The following is a 17,790-nucleotide window of genomic DNA, read 5'->3' as shown; positions in this document are numbered from 1 at the left end:
TCAATCCTATATCTTCTAATTCATCCCTTTTCCTTTTCAAAACCTCTTCCGGCGTCCCCGTGCTACCCCTTCTCTCCCTCTTCTCAACATTCTTTATTCTCTGCACCTCATCCATTTCCCTTCTATACTTCCCTTACTCTATGTCTAGTGACTTTTCTCGCGCCACCTACCTCTTTCTCTTTCCCTATACCTACTACACTTGCTCCAATCCCTCTACACCTGTTCTCACCTTTCCTAGTTCCCCTCCTCTTCCCCTGCGCCCCTGACCTATCTCCCTAACTGCTGGCTCACTCCACCTGCACCACTTTACTCCCTTCTCACCGCTCTTTTCCCTTCTCACCCAACTCGCCTGCACTCCCCCTGCATGCACTCACTCCAGACTCTCACTGACTCACTCTCTCTCACCTTTTCTCTTCCTCCTACCTCTAATATCCACTCAAAACACACTCTCTGATAGCACTTCAACCTTCTATCACGCAACCGGAAACGGAAGTCGCTTCGTAGAATTTATAATATACTTTCCCTACTCCACGAAATAGGGAGAAATTTTCGTTAACAAATTATTTTTCCATCTGTATAACATATATTTTAGAGGAAAAAGGTCAATGTTCCTCAATATTTTTTCATTCCTGCGTATCTCATTTCTTTTAGAAACTTTTTATTTGTTGTACTATTGAAAATATTTTCTAGTTGAAGATTTATCACAGGATAAATTGTTCAATATTATCTACTTTTATCCTTTAAAATTTATTACTGTTCAATATTATTTTGAAATTGAAAATTAGAAACACACAATTTCACACTTTCCCTCTTACACTATCACTGCGTCGACATTTCACGTTATTTTTTGTAAATTGTTTAATTTTTTATATATTGGTTTATTTCTTTTAAAATAATTGTTATTTGATAAACTTTGTTAGTTTCACTATTAAAAATATTTCCTAAAACCGAGACAACGTAAATAACTGCCCAATATTATATTTCTTTTTTTTTTTTTTTTTGCTACAGGGATTTCTTTTATTTACAAAGAAAAATTTTTAAAGTCACAAAAAAAAGCAAACATTTATCAAGAAAATTCTCATATACAAAAATTACTTTTACTTTTTACATTTCAATATTGTTGTAACGTCAGCTTTAACGTTGTCTTATTTCTTTGTACAAATATTTATTACCCTTGACTAAATTTTTATAAATTTTTTGCTCCAGGGGTTTCTTTTATTTTCAAAGAAAAATTTTAAAAGTCATAAAAAAGTAAACATTTATCAAATAATTCACACTTATACAAAAATTACTTTTATATTTTTACAATTCAATATTGTCGTAACTATAGCTTTAAACTTATCTTATTTCTTTGTACAAATATTTATTACCCTTGACAAATTTTTATAAATTATTACTTTCGATGCATTGTTTGAAAAATTTCTTTTCATGCAACAAATTTAATTGCTTGAAGATTCTAGAACCTTTCCCGCTCTCTTTCATGCATACACACTCTCACTCACACTTACACTCCTTAACGTACAAATTTAAACATAAAAAATTATAATTTTTCTGTTATTTAGTTTTGTAAATAAATTTTTCTCCCTCCTTTCTGAAATCCGCAGCAATATAAGAGCGCACGGAGCTTAGGATTTCATTCTGTCGTCGACGTTCTCTCAAAGTCCTAGCTTCGGCTGTGTTAAAAAACTTCTCGAAAATTCCCTATTTCGACGTGCTGTTGTGACTATTCTCCGCTGAATTTTACACGAAAAGTGATAACAATGGCAGCTTCGAAGAAAGTAATTGATTCCACGGAAACTGTGTCCAATATTAACAAGAATATTAACAACGACAACGGCGTCATTGGCAACAACGATGGGAGAAACGAACATCAATATTTATTGCTATCAACAACGTATGGACTTAATTCTTCCTACACTAAGAAGATTCATGTGGGATTACAATCGGTGAGCGAGGGATGTTTTGTTCCGATTGTTAAATTAACCGGAAATTGTGCTGACGGAATTTGCTTCGATACCGATACTTGGCGACAATTTCAAGACAATATGGAGGAAATGAGACTGTACTTGTGTGAAAATCAAAAAACAAGACCAAGTTCCATTACTATCAACAATATTTCTATCAACTTTACCAGAGCTTATGGAGCAAGGGCAATACTGCTAACGTACAAGGAAAACGCCAAACATTCTGCGGAGAATGACGGAATAGAAGAGTCGCAGCCTGTGTTGAAGAAACGAAAAATGTACAGTGTAGCAATTGTGATGCAGAAAGCTACTTTTCTCGGACTGGAAAAAATTTTAAAATGTGTAGATGCGCATTTATCGCAGTTAGTTTCTATAGTCGACACTGTTAATGAAACTGTGAAATATTTAATCACCGAAATAGAATTAAAACTTTCCACGTCTTACATAGATTACGAAATTATAAAACTTACCGTCAAAGGTAATTATCAGGAAATTAAACGTAGTGTACAATTGCAAATAAATAACTTAACGTTTTTAGATGTATACTTTAACATTGTATTTGTAGAAATACTTTCGCTTCGATTTAATGAAATTGTCCGTATAATTTTGCTAAACCGCAAATCTTAATTTTGTAAAACAGACAAAAATTATATTAACAATATTACATAAAATTGTTTCTTTCCTAAATCTGAGTATTTACTTTTACCCTCCCTTTACTCTTTCCTCCCGGATTTACTGAAAATGTAAAACATTGTGACGTAAATTATACTTTTATTCACGAACGGTACAGGAACTTATCATTTTTGATACAAATTGAGTAGCTCAGCGAACACCGCGAACGTAAGCTTATCAGCAGCGGTGTTCGGGAAAACGCTAGTGTCAACTTACCTCCGCAGAAACGCTTACTAGCATCCGCGTCAACCAGCTGAACGCGACGCGGTACTCTTTGCTCGTACGCGTGTAGAAAAACGCTAGCGCGAGCATGCGGTCGCCGCAGGTGTGCCTCCCTCCGGAACGCGGAATAAGCTTATGACCAAGTCCAGTCAGCACTTTATATTTTTAAAAAAGATATGCAACACGCGTATATACATATATATATATATATATATATATATATATATATATACATATATACGTTTTTACTCACATTCACTCACACATACGCACGCGTACATAATTGTTACTAAACATGTTATGCGATGACTTTTTCATTCATCAACTTGTGAGTAGCATCTAAATTAATCATTACGTGAAATGGACGTACGCTGGAAACATCCGTGGACGTCGATCGTCTGCGGACCTACGGGTTGCGAGAAAACAATTTTCGTGAAAACTTTTCTTAGACATTTATCCGACATGTCCGATGTTCGATTCGAAAGAATTTTATTTTATTACGCCGAATGGCAAGATGCGTATCATCGGCTGCAATGTGACACTAGTGAAAATAAAGAAGTAGAAAAAAATGAAGCACGTAAGATTGAATATAATATTTTGCTAAAAACCAAGAAAAATATAATCGAATTTCACGAAGGATTACCACGTCTGGAAGATTATTCAAACGATCCGCTATCTCCAAAATTGGTGATAATTGACGATCTTATGAGGGAATCGTCTTCGTGCGATGCTATCGTAGATCTGTTTACCAAAGGAAGTCATCATAAGAATCTCAGTGTTGTACTTATTTCGCAAAATCTTTTCCATCAGGGTCGCGGACAACGTGACATATCTCTCAACGCAAATTACATAGTAGTTTTCAAAAATCCACGTGATAGGGCTCAAATTCGACATCTCTCACGTCAAGTATATCCCGACGATCCGAAATTTCTAGAAGAAGCATACTACGATGCTACTATGCGACCTCACGGCTATTTATTGCTTGATCTAAAACAATCAACTCCTGACGAATATCGATTTCGCACGTGCATCTTTCCCGTTGACGAATTGCATTACGTCTACATACCACGTAGATCGAGTAGTAGAGGAGGGGGAATATAAAAGTGGTATTTGTGCTCGCATTTCGTCAGTCTCTCAATTTTGTCATAATGGTGACACGTGGTAAGAATATCAAAGCGACTTCGACGACGTCGAAGAATTTTTCCGACAGCGCAATAAAGATCGCTAGACGTTCCATTGGTGAGAGAAACGCTTGTCTTTTAAAAGCTTTGTGTTATTTGAATAAAAATCAGAGAGCAACGTTCTTACGTCGAGTAACGCCGACAATAAACTCATAAAGTGTATTCAAGAGTGCGTTTTTAACACGCTCAAAGGTAACGTTCCACTTGCTAGTAGCGAAAAGAAACGTTTAGCCAAACATAAAGTAATCCTACGGCGTATCGCAGTAAAACGCGATAATTTGAAGGCTAAAAGAAAGTTGTTGATACAACGGGGTGGATTTTTACCCTATCTTATCGGACCTATACTCGGTGCTGTATTATCACGGATTATCGGAGAGTGAAAAAGAAAAATACAACTTTATATATTTTTTCTAAAAAATACTAATTATAAAAGAAATAACAAATGTGAGAAACAACTATTACACATCAAATAATGGAGAAGGCAAAAAAAATTTTGATTTCTACGGAAAATCTCGAAAAAATGCAACGAATGCAGCATCACCAGCAACCGGAAATAACATCTCGAATCGAAGGAAAAAAATATGGAGATATCAGATGGAAATAATAATAACTCTGTACGGACTCCGGGAACTCCTTTATCGCGTCTCGACGCGGAGATGTGGCGTATTCTCAATCTCGCGACTCCTACCGACGAAGGCGAAAAATGGAAATTGTATAAGGAAACACTTCGACGTTATCTTCACTTTGTTCGGGAAGCGAAACGATCTCGCAACGATTCGCGCAATGATATGCGAGGCAACGTCGATGTCGGAGATGGCGAGCAGAACGAAGACCTCGATATGACGTTATTAAACGAAGATCTCCCGGAAATGGGAACTTCAATTAGCAGTGAAGGAAACATTAACGAAAGTAGTTTTGGAAAGAAACGTGCTCAAACAGCGGAAATGCTTAAAGAAATACTCAACAATGTACCTAAAACTTATCGCGTCAAAGCACACGCACTATTAAAATATTTGCTTAAAATTCCGCCATCTAAGATTAGCTGGGATAAACGCGGACTCGTCACTATAGACAATGAAGTTGTAACGCGGACGAATATTACCGAACTTATAAACGACGCTGTACGCGAGAGAAAAACGGTGAAAGCAACCGGGAGAATTCAGTTTGCGAGATTACTTCGCGACATAAATACGCCTTCCAATCTCATAGGAAATCGCGATTTATTGACTACGTTTGCACGTAAATCTCAGCGTATTAAAAATACGCTACCATACGGGAGCTCAACTCCGAAAACTCCGCTCTCACATTCAAAGTCATACAGACGAAAGTTAGACGAAACTGAAGAAGACACGGTGTTTTTATCCGTCACTGACAATAGCGATGACGGTAAAACATTAATAAGTAACGAGGATTCACGGACAAAAAGGAACAAAGGTTTATTTCATTGGAGCAAACTCGAATAATGGAACTCGAAAAATTGTATTACGATCCCTCGCACTACGCAAGCTATTCCGCGACGGAGAATTTATCTAGAGCTGCTAAACCACATTTTACGCGTAACGACGTCATTGAATGACTTAAATCGCAAGATACGTACACGCTACATCGTCCAGTACGACGAAAATTTCCGCGTTTACATTATAACGTGATAAATATCGACGATTTATGGGAGGCTGATTTAATCGATATTCGTAATCTCAAGAGTTATAATGACGGTTATTCCTATCTGCTAACAATTATTGACGTGCTTAGTAAATTTGTTTGGGTAGAACCCTTACGTGACAAAACAGCTATCTGCGTGACAAAAGCCTTTCAACGTGTGCTTTTGAGAAACAATAAACGAATTCCTGTATACCTGCAGACGGATAAAGGTAAAGAATTTATAGCTAGTTCTGTACAAAAATTTAAAGAAAAAGGCATACGTTTTCGTGTAGCCCGCAATCCCGATATTAAAGCAGCTGTTGTAGAACGATTTAATAGAACACTCAAGGAGCGGATGTGGCGTTATTTTACACATAAAAATACGAGACGTTACATTGATATTTTACAAGATATCGTTCACGGTTACAATCATACTCGTCATTCTTCTATTAAAATGCAACCTGCAGTCGTTACGCGGAAAAATGCTCGTATCACGCGTGAAAATATTAATTGTCGTTGGAGCGGTGATGACATCGACGACGACGTCAACAAGAAGAAAAAGTATCGCGGACGCAAACAAAAAGTTAAATATAACGCTGGTGATCTCGTACGCGTCAGTAGAGCAAAAGTAGCCTTTGAGAAAGGATACGAGGCAAAGTGGAGCGAAGAAATATTTCGAATTCACCGTGTTCTCGAATGGAGGAAACCCTGCGTATACGAATTAAGTGATTTAGAGGGCGAAATTATAGACGGAATTTTTTACGAACAAGAATTAACACCGGTCAATAAAGATTTACAAGGAGAAGAATTTATCATCGACCACGTGATAAAAAGCAAGGGACGCGGAAACAATAAACAATTGAAGGAATAATCAGGTTTATTGATATTAGTGAGAAGGAAGCAGTAATTAAGGCTGAGAAATCACAACTACCGACGGGAGTTTACTCGAATATGCAAGATATTATAGATGCCTTAAATTTCGCAGCCAAATCTGTTGAATCGCATATAATTTGGCAATTCGATGCTAGCAAAGGTGGTAAAACTTTCATGAAACTTTCCTGTGAAAAAAAGAAATGTTCTATGGTTCATTATGTAAATTTTTCCGAAAAAATTCACAGCATCCTCGGATTTGATATACCAGTTAAACGTAGGGAACTTGATCAACAGAAAAGTGATTCTGCTATAGCAACTTCTTTGCCGGCAAGATTTTATAATGAAATCAGTAAAGGTATACACAGTAAAGAGAATCTCGATAAACTCATAAGTGGTTCAGTTATCATAGACCTTATGCTGCCTTCATGGGTTTATGATGAAGAAATTTATTCGTTACAATTTTACAAGCTCTCGCGCAATTATCCGATCATATCCAATAAACCAGCTAGTTTGTTGTGTGTCATTCCCGACAAGCTCTTTGTCTATTGTGACATTTGCGAACCTTATATTATAGGCGATGTACAAACTCCACTTCTTCGCGTAGTCGTACTCGATGCACGAAATAATTACGCGTTTGCATCCAGTCAAGTAAGGCATTTCTCGCACATGTATTACATTGCATTGCGACAAACGTGTTTTCGCACGATCGAAATAGATATAAGAGATCAACTTGGAAAGAGTATACCATTTGAATTTGGAACGTTGATGGTGACATTACACTTTAGGCGAGTCGATTAAATATTATAAGAATACTCAACAGCTACGATAGAAAAAAAATAAAAAGAGAAAAAAGCAAATTCATTCCTATTAATGGAGCACTATTCGGAATATTACGAGCAATTACAGAACGGGGGTAGTCGCGGCGGCGGAATTCCGCGAATTTTTGTCGGATCAGCCTATCAACGTGGTCATGGTATCGGAAGTTTTCTCGGAGGATTATTCAGACGCGTACTGCCTTATCTAAGTAAGGGTGTACGAGCGGTAGGAAAAGAAGCTTTACGTGCCGGTGTTAATATAATCGAAGATGTTGAAAATAATACTCCGTTTAAAGTAGCGGTAAAACATCGTTTTGAAGAATCACGCGACAATCTCAAAAGAAAAGTTAAAGAAAAAATAGGTAGTCTGATGAAAGGTTCAGGATATAAATCTGATGCAAAAATGCATGTAGCTCAGTTTCCATTTGGGGGGCTTGACGCACACATCGTTAAATCAGCGACAACAACAGGACGTAAACGACGACGTACGAGTACGAAAAGTTCGTCGAAAATCAAGACGCGCGGTAAAAAAAGAACAAAATTAACGAAGAACAAGAAAAAGAAGAAAAAACACACGGCAGTGAAAAGACTCAAACGTCAGCGAAACGACAGAAAATTGGCAAGAAACGCACCGTCTCCGATATATTTTCTTAAACATTATTATTCTAAACTCAGCAACAACAAAAAATTCTAGAAAATAAGTATGTCTTTTCTTCACACACACTCGAGCGAGTGTTTAAAGAGTGAACTCGATCTCTTTTCTTTACCGCCTACGCAAACTAGTATCGAAAGTTCGCAATGGATTTATTACAAGCCCGTGACCTCTCTCTCGGACGACTCACCGATAGAATTCGTCATCCCCGGTCACGGAGAAGAATATCTAGATCTCACACACACAATGCTGAGTCTTCGTATACGCGTAGACCCGTTCGACGTTTCAACGAGAGGAACTGCAGGAACAAGCAGCAGCAGCACCAGCAGCGAAAGCCACGTAGGCCCCGTAAATTATTTACTTCATTCGATTTTCAATCAGATCGACGTATACTTCAATCAAAAGCTCGTGTCACCTCCAAACAACGCTTACGCGTACCGCGCGTACATCGAGGCATTGTTAAATTATTCTTCACCCGCAAAAACTTCCCATCTAACTTCATGCTTATGGGACGCGGATACACCCGATCGTATGAACGAATTGTTGGAATCGAAAACAGGCAATCCCGCTCTCGTGAGACGCGCACAATACATCCGTGGCGGTCGAACGCTAGATCTTATGGGACATCTTCATTGCGATGTTTTCAATCAAGACAAATTCTTGATTAATGGTGTGGAAGTACGATTGAGACTCGTTCGCTCGAAAGATTCGTTTTGTCTTATGGAAAGTAATGGCTCCTCAAAAATTCATATTCTCGATGCCAGTTTGCTCATAAGAAGGACAAAAATTAGCGCCGGAGTATTACTAGCACACGCTAGAATGCTGAGTGAAGTTACAGTCAAGTATCCGCTCACGAGAGTCGAAGTCAAATCATTCACGATTCACAGTGGTGTTGCGGGTGAATCTTTAGATAACGTAATACTCGGGCAACGACCGAAACGTATAATTGTCGGTTTCGTAAATAATAGAGCGTTTAATGGTGATAGAAAATTAAATCCGTTTAACTTTAAAAATTACGGAATAAATTTCTTCTCGCTGTACGTCGACGGCACTCAAATTCCTAGTAGGCCGTTACAGCCAATTTTCACGTCGGAAGAATCTCTTTACGTCGAAGCTTATCAAACTCTCTTTTCGGGAACGGGTATCCATTTTTTAAACGAAGGAAATTCCATAAGTAGAGATGATTATTCCAAGGGATATACACTTTTCGCTTTTGATCTTACGCCTGATTTGTCAGCTAATTGCGCCGGACATTGGAATCTCGTGAGACACGGAAGTTTACGCTTAGAAGTACGATTCGAAAAAGCTCTCACCGAAACCATTAATTGTATTGTCTACGCAGAATTTGATAACGTGATAGAAATTGACTCGTCACGTCAAGTTATCGTTGATTTTTCCGGCTAGATTTTACGTCACTCAAAATAATACTCTGTTAAAAATTTTTTACGTATTTTCCTCATCATTCAAAATATTATCATCATCACTGACGTATGTACATTGTAAAAACATGTAATGAAAAAGAAACATGTAATGAAAAAGAATTCAGTTATATTCGAGACACGAACGTCGTCGGTTCGCAAAAAAAGCACCTCCGCATTATGGATATAGTCGTCGACATACAAGGCTTCCGTGATATTAACGGTGAGGTCATTCCTAAGGAAGTAGCCGTTGTTGCGATTAACGCTGCAATCGTTAGTCATTGGCTAATATTGCCACCGCATCCGTTTGGTGAATTACCCGAAAGAGTAAGACGAGAAAATAATTGGCTCACAAGAAATTATCATGGCATCGAATGGTTCAATGGCGACGTTGATCTAAAATATTTTGCATCACATATGCGCGAAATTACAAGACACGTACGTTGCATTTATGTCAGAGGAAACGAAAAAGCACGATATCTACAGAATCTACTTTCTAGAAATATAAATAATTTGGAAGGTGAATCGCCGGCATTCAAAAATCTATTGCTAGAGGCAGAATACGGACGACATTGTAATCATCACGGATTTCGAAATTTCGTCAACTTTCATTGTGCATTACGCAACGCGTACAAATTAAAATCTTGGTTAGTCGAGCAAAATAATCTTGATACTGACGTCACGTACTACAAATGTCATCCTATTTGTAGTACTCCTGAAAATTGGGAAATAATCACCGACAACAACACCAAGGATTATACTTTCAACATTGAACCTTTCGAAGTAAACCCGAATATTAAAGTACAATCTGATATTGAAAAAGGAGAAGAACAATTCAATTCTGTCAAAAACGCAACAAAACAGTCGAAATCAAAGCTTTTCAAAAATATTTGCCTGTTCTTTTTATCAAAAAGAAACAAATGAACTCACGCGAAATACTACATGCATTGCGTCAACTCAATGTCAACCATGTGGGTGTCTATCCTGCGGACAGAGTTCCAAGAGTATGGACAAGATCAACTGCCATCATTGCTAATACAGACGATCATAATCAACCTGGAGAACATTGGATTGCTTTCTTCCTCGACAAAGACGGTACAGCTACATACTTTGACAGTTACGGATTGCCACCTTTGGATCCCAGATTTCTGCTACGGCTTCGTCGAAACTCTATCGTCCATCGATGGAATAATCAACATTTACAAGGAACTTTCTCTCTAACTTGCGGACAATACAGCTGTGTATTTTTATATTACATGAGTAATGGTTACGATCTCAATCAGTTTCTTACTCTTTTTACCGAAAATTATGAACAAAATGATCGAATAATCTTACAATTATTTCGTAAAATTTTTCATCGCGGAAGACGTGCTTAGAGAATATCTTGAACTTTATATACATATAATAAAGTAATATTGTCTTATGTAAAAAAACCAATTTGAATAAATGTGAACTTTTTCTCATTAAAATTATTTAGTATTTTCTTCCCATTATTTCCCTTTTTCCTTTTTACTGCGAAACACTCACGTTTTCTCTAAAAATTAAAGTTACATCATAATCAGTGCGATAATGTCTTTTCTTTATTCGTCTCAGTCGTCCTAATGTTCGACTTTTCTCTCATTGTCACTAACATTAATATTGTTACCTGGCACGCGAGCGGGGCCCGTCTCCCTAAACTTTAACCTGTGGTGGGACCGTGATCGGGACCCCTGCTGGGTTAATGACCTGTGACGAGACGGCACCCCCCGCTGAGTTAATGACCTGTGACGAGACGGCCCCCCGCTGGTTTAGTGACGTCACCGGCGCCAGAGAGTGAGTGGTGGGGGTTTCTTTTGACGCACCATAGTGCATTACTTACTACTTAAAATAAAAAAAAAAGAGTATAGAATATAGAATTTCAAATATAATTTTAAAAAAATATGATTATTAATAATATGATATAAAATATAAAAAGATAATAGATAATAAAATGAATTAATATTATAAATGATAAAATTAATAATAAGAAATAGACCCCCCGGCAGTGGATGTGATAACGGCGGTGTGGTGGCCGGGCGGTTGGGCGGCAAGCGGAGGTGCGACGGCTGCGGCATGGCGAGGTGGATGCGGTTTCTGCATAACAAAAAATTTTTTTTATATTTTTAATTAATAATTATATATTTTTATTTATATATTTAATTTATTTAAAATGAGTAATTACAATATAATCTCGGTCCCTTCACATCCGACTCATCGTTTTCTAGGTCCGAATCCGGAATATTATGTTCTGGCGACTCCTCCGATTCGGATGATGATGGTGTATTACATTCTATTGATCTCGTAGATTTATATCTATAACACCTTTCATCATAACTTTTATAAATGGAATACATTAAATCAAGATCGGTGTGCAATCGATTCTCAAAACATGTCGCTCGACTATGTCCAGGCCAATCTGAACGCTTGCAATTATTTCCACCACACATGTGTATTTCTCTCAGCCAACGTTTACGACCTCGTAGAAAATTTCGCACATTATCCGCACGTTTTTGTATACCTAGTTCTCGATCTCTTAAAAATTGCACCACCGAAGACATTGGAATGTTCTTCGATTTTTCACAAGGAATAAAAACTGGCTCCGCATTCACATCATCATCATCATTGTCTCTGAGTTGTGGATATCATTCCCCAAGGTCGTTTATTGGTAGCATTGCATCGCAGGCCCACATGTTCATTGTCTATTAGAATTTTCACTTTAAGTGTTCCAATTTTTAAACAGTTTATTGTTTGCAAATAGGGCACAGATTGCACGATACTATTTGGTACACTGAACTTCTACACTCACTGCAAATTTCCCCCAAAAGATAAACGTATCTTTTACTCTCGTGTTTACGCACAGCACAAGCATGTGTGAACAAGTCGTTTACTCGCAGGAAACACGCTGTGCAAAATTTGGTACCATAATCAGTTTCATAATAAAAATAGATACCACACTTTTTTTGCAATTCATCGATGTCTCTAACGTCGGCCAGTTTTAAATTCTGCACTTTTTTCTCAATATTGCCCTCACTACACTCACTATCATAATCTGAGTCTTGTAAAACACGTATTTCATCGTCATCAGATAATTCTTCCTCTTCATTATTAACTTCGATATTTATATCCATGTCTTCAACATTTATTTCAATGTCTTCATCACTGTCTTCAACTATAATCACATCTTCATCAGATGACTCGTCTAATATTCTCTCGAAATTATTATTTTCCATTTCTCTTTAACTCACTACACTATGCCACTGACACTTCGCATAGGACACTTAGCTCGGCGACTGCTAAAGACTTTTTGACGCGGAGACTCTCTCTCCATAAGTTTCAACCCCCATCCCTCTCAAAATTATCGCAATTCTTCCTTAAAAATATTAAGGAAGATGTTTCGCTCTCGTTTACGACCGATTTTCCGCGAGGATACAAAACTGCCGAACGTCAACGCTTTTACATTTGCACCTATATAAATAACGTTTCGACATGTTCGTCGCAGCGATCCTCATTCCTTTCCATAATATCCTAATAATTTTATGGACATAAATTGAAAAAAAAACATAGTTTTAATAGACTCTAGAACGCTCCGTTGACAAGTTTGAGCAGCCGGACATCGGCGTTTGTTCCATACCTTTTTGGGAAAATGTCTAAGATCCCTCATAAAAAAGTCGTAAAGATACCATCTACAAATATTGCACTCAGAAAACTCCCCCTCCTTTGCTGAAACATCCCCTCCACCCGCGTGACGTCAGCACCCGCACCACGGAGATACCCCCGCCCCGCGTGACGTCATACCCCTCGCCCCGGAGAACCCCCCGCGCCCCGCACCCCCCTCAGAGGACCTGGGTTAGAACTCTCCTTGTATCACTACTATCGTGGCTTTCTTACAAATTCTACAGGTATTGCAGGTTTTAACTGTGTTTCTAAACGTCTAGAAATTTCTTCGACAGCTCTATGCCGTAGTCGATAATGCAAATCTCCATCAAGCCATAAGTATATTAATTTGCGCATAATTCCCAAACATACCAAGTGCATATAATCTAATGGAACATTTAAAACAGGCTTAAAATGAGGTATTTCGAGCAAACTACAGGTGATATCTGGCTTGTGATAATTATCATCAATCTTTCGGACGAAATCGTCATCTGTTCGAAGTGGTGCATCGATTTGGGGGAAACATATTCGGTTTTCTACATATTCTCCTTCTATTTGACATTTAGTACAACTGGAATATCTAGTATGTCCCTTTACACACAGAACGAATGCTTTCGCTGGTGCATCACAAATTAAAGCCTCAAACCTGAAGTGTATGTTACAACCATTAACATTAATGCCATTTTCGCACATATCTTTGGCCTCGTCAACAAATTCCTTCAAAAAATCATTTGCATTTGCCGGTTTTTCATTTCCATGATAAAGTCCAATTATAAAGACATTATTATATGGAAGAACTGAACCTAATATGGGCCAGAATTGTTGTGATGAAGATTTCGACAGTGGTAATCCATCAACACCGACAGTTATTTTCACGCAGTCAATATTATTTTTCACGGATGTCAATATATTTAATACAGAATTAAGTAGTCCAAAATGGTAATATGTTCCGGGTGTTACTATGCGTATCTCTTGTTTTCTTGGTGTTTTTAGAAATGATCGTGGATCTGACAACAATTTTGAAAAACAAGAATGTTGTTTCAATCTTTGAAGCAATGCTTTGAAAGCAGTATGTGAAATTTGATGCTCTATAGCCACACAGTAAGACTGTTTCTAAAATCGTTATCTGTACTTGTATTTTCAAATGCCACACAAGGTATTGATTCATGAGAAGTGCTCACAGAAGATTGTTCTGAATCCGATTTGTTTAGTTGTAGATATTCATTTTCATGTTCGTCAATAGTGCCATTTTCATTTGCATGTGTCTCATCATTATATTGATCTATTATATGTGAATTAATTGTACAATTATTTTCCACCAAATATTGTGAATCTCTATTACTATGTGATACAATCGTATTTAACAATAAACTGTCACATACAAGTTCTGATTCTTGAGCAGCTAATCGATTTAAGTGTCTTTTCGATATACAGGAAATGTGTTTCTTCGGACGCTTTCTATTCATTGTTATATTTCTGTTCAAATATATATATATATATATATATTTAATATAAATTATGATATTAATTAGTATTATTTTTAGAAAGAGATAGAGAGTATATATTATTATTTTTAGAGAGAGATAGAGTATATATTATTATTTTTAGAGAAAGATAGAGTATATATTATTATTTTTAGAGAGTATTATATTATTTTTAGTTCATATATATTATAATGTTAAAGTTTTTTATAGTTATTATATGGATTGCACTATAGTAAAATTAATCAGACGTATCGAAAAATGTTTTCTAAGATGACAGAGTGTAACACTATGTCCAACACAAAGTATTCCAACAGTTAAGCTTATTACACAGTACGAAAGTACAGGCAATAGGAAAAAAAGTGCGATAGGCTTAACACACTGTTACACTGCTCGACACAATAAAAACCTAAGTACAAGCGTGTAAATCTGCTATTATCAAACATTGCAATGATATTTACTATAAATATATTTGAGATAAGCTTAGTTTTACAAGTTTAGATTATTAGAAGTCATAATTTTTATATTTTTAAATTTTTGTAATGATCATCTGTTATACAACTTTTAAAATATCTTTTCTTTCTTTGTTTTATTGAAAAAAATATACATAAATATTCGAGGCTACAACAGCAATACTTGTAATACTGATTGTATTAACAGTAAACATGAAGAACTGTAATGCATTTTGACAATATTCTCAAAAATTAATTCAACCGTTCCAGTAAGAACCGCACCAATAAGAATGTTACACAGCATGTAATGTAGCGTGTCCTTGCTGTAAAACTACCTTTAATAGTTTTATGTATACATATATATGTGTGTGTATATGTATATACATATTAAGAGACACAATGTCTCGCGCCAAGTCACGCGCAGCTGAAAAGTCGCGCGCAGCAGCAGCGAGGCATTTTAATAAAAAAATTGTACAAAATAGTTGTTTTAATTTCCTACAAATATTAAAAAATTAAAATAAAAAATTATAAATTATAATATAAAAAATTAAAACTATAAATTAAAAAATTAAAAAATTTTAATTTAAAAACTTGGCGCTGCTAAACTAAACAATATATAAAAATATATATACATATAATAATTAACATATTTAATATATTTCCATTGCAGTAACTATTGATGATGTGACTATATAGATTATAGTTCTAAATTTAATTTATTTGTTGGTTTAACATATACTTTGTAGGAAATTGAAACAATTATTTTATACAATTTTTATGATTAAAATATTTTTAAAAGTTTTTATTTTTAGTCCGCGCCATTTTTTTAATATTATTTTTGTAGTTAGTTACATATGTCTTCGATACATTATCGATGTAATATAAATACAGAATGCTCCATACATGTATAAAATGATATGTTAACTAGGGTTGTAAAATTACGATAAACTTATATGTTACCATCACATTTCTGAACTAATTTAAAAATATTATATTATATTTTTATACATATTTTTAAATCAATTGAATGATGCGATTGTAAACATTTAGATGTCATGTAATTTTAAAAGTCTAGTTAGCATGAATAATTTCACAATTGTATACAGCACATTCTGTATTAAATACTGTATACAGTTATGAAATCATTCATGCTAACGACTTTTAAAATTACATATATATTATATTACATCTAAATATTTACAATCACATTATTCAAATTGATTTAACAATATATATATAGAAATATTATTTATAATGAATCGAAAACGTACAAATATAACAGACAATCAAATTGTAAGAGATGCATGCAAAGCACGTAGTAAGAAGCAAGAAAAAAAGTAAAATGTAAATTTTTTACAGTTTATTGTACTCACTCCATGTTTTGTGTATCCCAGCTTTGTACAGAGGGAAACCTCTTATCCCGCAGAAATACGTCACTCTTTCAATACTCTTGATCGAATAATTTTTCTCTCTAATAATTCACTCTCTTGTGGTAACGCTGCAACATATGGAGAATTTCACATAAGAATATATGTTTGCGTTCATTTATTCCCATTGAGAGAATAAAATCTATAATACACATGTAACACGCTCATGTAGATAAAAAATATTTCTCTCTTTTTAAATAATTATTATAAAACTCTTTGTTATGTTGTGGCATTGTCACAAAAAAGCGCAACCTAAAATATCTATGCTACAGTTTATTGTACTCACTCCTTGTTTTGTGTATCCCAGCTTTGTGCAGAGGGAAACCTCTTATCTCGCAGAAATACGTCACTCTTTTAAAACTCTTGAATAATTCTTCTCTCTAATAATAATTCACTCTCTCGTGGTAACGCTGCAACATATGGAGAATTTCACATAAGAATATATGTTTGCGTTCATTATTTATTCCCATTGAGAGAATAAAATATATAATACACGTGTAACATGCACATGTAGATACAAAATATTTCTCTTTTTTAAAATAATTATTATAAAACTCTTTGTTATGTTGTGGCATTGCCACAAAAAAGCGCAACCTAAAATATCTATGCTTTCTGCACATAAAAATCTGCATACATATATAGAACACATAACCTGCGTTCGTTTTTATTTCCATTATATTGGGAGCTATTCGGAAAATAAAATCTATAATACACGTTTTATCTGTATGGCAATAAACGAACGCAGGTGCTATGTGTGCCTCTATTTATACGTATATGCAAATTTTTATCTACAGAAAGCGTTAATATTTCAAGTTGTGATTTTTTATGGTAATGCCGCAACATTTATTATAATAATTATATAAGAATAATAAGTATTTTTAATCTAATATATCAAATATAAAAACTCACAATAAAATTAAAAGTTTTAATATCCCCGATTTTGAGGTTAATTTATTACAATACAATATAGGAAAGTATTTTATCGTAAACTATAATATCAAATATATATGAATAAAAAATATGACAAATATCTTTAAGACGGAAATATCTTTTATATTTCATATATCTTAAAAGAAATAAAAAGGATTACCTACCTGCGATTAATCTGTGAAAAAATCACACGTGCTCACTGCTCACTCACCAGTAAGAAAGGGAGACCAGCGCCGGCAATACGGAAATTACGTATTCAAAATGGCGTCGCTATACTCATCCGTTAATAAATAAATTCGCGTAATTCTAAAGTATATTCTGAGAATATACGAGAAATAAGATACTATAAGAGATAGTAAAAGTATATCCTGAGAATATACGAGAAATGAT

At 35.4% G+C, this 17,790-nt stretch overlaps 1 pseudogene; it reads right to left on the bottom strand.

Annotated features, from left to right (window-relative positions):
- The window catches only part of LOC145943241 (uncharacterized), a 41,358-nt pseudogene extending 26,782 nt beyond the window's left edge, over window positions 1-14,576 (bottom strand).
- Between the last annotated feature and the right edge of the window lie 3,214 nt (window positions 14,577-17,790).

This window comes from Prenolepis imparis, unplaced genomic scaffold (assembly GCF_030444845.1).
Source record: "Prenolepis imparis isolate NDT839.2.m4 unplaced genomic scaffold, iyPreImpa1.0 SCAF_11, whole genome shotgun sequence".
Classification (NCBI taxonomy): Eukaryota; Metazoa; Arthropoda; class Insecta; order Hymenoptera; family Formicidae; genus Prenolepis; species Prenolepis imparis.
Note: the sequence above shows the minus strand (reverse complement) of the source record. Positions and strands in the feature narration are given on the sequence as shown.